The sequence below is a fragment of the Austrofundulus limnaeus genome, unplaced genomic scaffold (assembly GCF_001266775.1).
Source record: "Austrofundulus limnaeus strain Quisiro unplaced genomic scaffold, Austrofundulus_limnaeus-1.0 Scaffold815, whole genome shotgun sequence".
Lineage (NCBI taxonomy): Eukaryota > Metazoa > Chordata > Actinopteri > Cyprinodontiformes > Rivulidae > Austrofundulus > Austrofundulus limnaeus.
This window is the reverse complement of record NW_013953217.1, coordinates 115033-119014: the sequence shown is the minus strand read 5'-3', so window position 1 is coordinate 119014 and position 3982 is coordinate 115033. Positions and strand designations below refer to the sequence as shown.

The 3982-nt window shown below is 40.3% G+C and overlaps 1 long non-coding RNA gene across 1 annotated transcript in view; it reads left to right on the top strand.

Annotated features, from left to right (window-relative positions):
* The window catches only part of LOC106532699 (uncharacterized), a 26852-nt gene that overhangs the window by 21199 nt on the left and 1671 nt on the right, over nucleotides 1–3982 (top strand). The window lies entirely within an intron of this gene.

The window sequence follows — 3982 nt, the reverse complement described above, 5'->3', positions numbered from 1 at the left end:
GAGTTAAGATAGATTACTGTGACAAACTCATTTGTGACTGAAGCTACAAGTCAAATTAAATCATGTACAACATAACAATATTGGGTTTTGAGAATGGGGTTCGTCAGGAACCTTTAACTTTATTTCAACCTGGAGAGACTCACACAAAGATAGACTGAAATTAGCAAGTAAATTTATTGACATGAATGACAGAGTTTGGCGTTCAGACCCCAGCAGAAGATGTGAGCGGTGTGAGATGATGTAAGCTCCGATGAGCTGCTTGAGATTTGGGGTAGGAGTATTTTCTTCCACCCGGGGCCAGACACGGGTGGTGGAGGTCAAAGGTGATAGAAGTCTTTGGAAGCCAGAAGATGAAGGTTGGAGGAGGGGAGGTGGAAGGTTGCCGTTCTGCTGGCAAGCGGCCAAAGTGTTTTCAGAGGATGCTTTTTTCTACTGACTGTCAGACGCTCATTGGATGAAATTGCGCTTGTGACGCAGTGGCAGGATGGAGCAGGTGAGGTCAATTAGTCTTCCAGAGTTGAATTTTCGTCACCAACTCCATAACACAACCTGGTTCCTCAAAAATAAAACAAATTAAAWTACACAAGTTAAAAACACATTGCAAAACAGTTTAAAAGCAATGACAATGATGAATAGAATCACATTGCTTGTTTTTCAGAACCCCTTGAAATAATTCTAACRAAATAAAATCTGACATCTTGAGTTCAGACTGGAGCTGATTCCATGCTATAGGAGGCATAACACTGAATTCTTGCTTCCCTTTTTCTGTTCGAACACGTGGAACATGCAAAATAAAGATATTGTTAGAGTGTAAGGAATAAGCATGTTTTAAGATGGAGTTTAAATAAGTTGGAGCCAAGCCAAGTAGAGTTTTATAAATCAGTAGCATCAAGTGGCTGTATCTCTGCACACATGGAGGCCATTCTGCTTTTGCATACAACTCACAATGATGTGTAAGATGTCTGCAGCCTGTTACAAACATCAACGCACAATGATAAACGGTATTCAGGGACTAAAGGCCTTTGGTTGAAGCATTCACAAATGAAATGTCTCCATAATCTAGGAGTAGTAAGAAGGTTGCTGATACCAATTTTCTTCTAGCTTTAAGAGAAAAACAGGATCCATTACGATAATAAAACCCAATCTTCATTCTCAGGGTTTGTAACAAGTTTGCTATGTGCTTTTTAAAAGAAAGCTCTTTATCTAAAATAAAACCAAGCTATTTATAACTAGTGACAAACTCTATTTGTAAGTTAAAGCTGTTATCTGTAACTTTTTAAAATACAGTATATATTTTTGACATATTTTTTTAAAACTGTCACTATGTCCTGACTGATTGATATTAGACAGATAATCTCTTGAAAAAAAGTTTAAAAAAAAAAAACTCCTCTGGCTCCTCCCGGTGGTCCTYCTGCCCTCTGTTAAAATCTCAGACCCGGAGACCAAACAGCCAATCAAAAGTGAGGTTTGTCTCATGCAAGAGCTGTTCTTGCCCACCCCGTCCCTGCCCGCGCAGCATGCATGCAGCGCAGCCGAGCTAGCGCGCTCTCGTTCAAACAGTAAAGCTAGCTGAGTGAAGCTGACCCCTCTAATAACCTACACCCTACAACCTGGATTGGCGCCTGTTCTGAAACCCAACACAAGGCAACAGAAGAAGACCCAGGAGGAAATCCAAGTTGAAAAGAAAGAATTAGATCGAGCCCGGAAAAAAACGAGGTGGATTTCACAGGAGGAAGAGGAGGAGGGAGCTCACGGATGCAGAGTTAGCATTTCTGCTTGTCAAGTTAGTATCTCTGCTTCATTCTTTTTATTTTTAATAACGCTATTAAAAAATAAAAAGCATATAGAGCTGCTGTAGTACTACACAACAAAGTTAGCGATGGTTACAGTACCACCAGCGATATGTTTGTTCTGATATTATAATACGTTAAATGCTAATGTTAGCAGCTAACTGGTTTAACCTCAGTGTTCCCCTACCATTATACAGGTGGGGCGGCCCCCCGCCAACAAGACGGCCCGCCCCTCTAAGAATTTCACGGCATGTAATCATTTTTATTTAAATAAGGCCAGATCAAGTCGAGAGCTATTTTTTTTTTGTGTCCCTCCATATCCACCTCTCGCCAAACTTGGGGGTTAAAGACGACGCAAAGCAAGGCTGAACGCTGTGTGTGGTCCTCACAAAGATAGGAAGATGTGTGTGAGATTAGACGCTCAGCTCTGCTTTTAATCACGTAGCACCGATGCGACAGCTTTGCAAGCTACTTTTTCTTTCTTTAAAAGAAAATGTGACAGCTGAAGGCACAGCATGCTTACTACCTTATCAATAATTACTGCCTTTTTTTCTTTCTCTGTGGGTGGGGGTTTAGCTTCACTCAGCTGCAGGTGAACACCTCCCGGGAACGCACACGTCTCCTTGACTATTTTCCACCGAGGATTACGTCGTATTTTATATTTCTTATACAGTATTTCTAAAAGCACTTCGCAGCGTTTCCCCTGTGTGTTCATGTCACGAGCGCAACAAAACCGCGACGGATCAGCTGACTGTTTTTAAAGCGAGGTGCAGCGACTTTACAACAGCTGAAGCTGTCAGTCTGCAGCTCGGCTCCGACCAGCCCAGGAGTTCATACATGTCAAMCCCTTCAGACGTTTACGTGTTTAATGAGCATCAAAATTTTGTAATTTGCGCAAAAAATCTGTATTAATCACACGCGGGTGGCATGGAGGTTCGCTGACCGCAGCTGCGCAGGGTGGTGGGGGGAGAAGGGTCTTTTAAAGAGGTGTCTACATTTGACTTTAATTTTTTCTAAAATCACAGAGTTCTCTGAGTCAGCTTCAGATGTTTTTAGTTAATCATAATATCTTCTAAATTTAACCAGGTATTTCACTGCCTTTAAATTACACAATAATTTTACTGGAGAAACTATTCAGTTTGGTAAAAAAAAAACAGTAAAAATATTTGTTTTTCTGTACAGAGAACTTCCTCTGCTATAATTTATTTTAAATAAATATATCAAAGCTGAAAGTTGAAAACACTAAAATTATAGAAAAGATGTTTAAAAACTTCTTTCCTCAGAAAGTCTTCAGTCCTAAGAACACTAAACTGTAACTTGTAATAAGTACACAGTTTACTCCTATTTAAATAAAAATGTTTGGCCTGTAAGCAGAAAGCTGATGGATGTTGGTTTTTAATCTCTATTTCAAAGAAGAGGATGAGGAGGAGAACGAAGAAGTTCTCAAGCAGCCCCTAAAACTGTCAACCTGCTGGCTGAGAACATTTGTATATATTTCACTTTGTATACAGAACAATATAACCTACTTATTAAATTATATTTTTATTGAGATATTTTTTGGACAACCAAAATGTTTTGAGGACAACCAGATTTTGTCAAACTCCCACATGAGAGGTCAGCACCACGGTTAAAAAAATCTTTGGAGAAACTCTGCTGGGTTACAGTTCTTCTAGTTCTAATAATTATTAGAAAGGACATGATTGGAGGTTTTTACTGATAATATTTTATTCAAAACATGTWACAGAAGTCATAAGAAGCAGGTTTATTTTGAACAAACATTACAAACGTGTTCATTCCTACAAAACTGTCAAATATATTTACATAAAACACTAAACTGATTCAGATTAACATTAAATAAATCATGTTTTATAATTAAATGTCTGTTTCCTGCTATAAAGAAAAATCCTCCTCCTGGCCTCCTTGTTCCTAATCAGGGTCAGGCTGGAACCTGTCTTCGCTGCCTTTGGGTGAAGGCAGGGGACACCTGGACAGGTCTCCAGTTCACCAGAGACACCCGGACAGGTCTCCAGTTCACCAGAGACACCCGGACAGGTCTCCAGTTCACCAGAGACACCCGGACAGGTCTCCAGTTCACCAGAGACACCTGGACAGGTCTCCAGTTCACCAGAGACACCTGGATAGGTCTCCTGTTCACCAGAGACACCTGGATAGGTCTCTGGTGGCACTGAGGA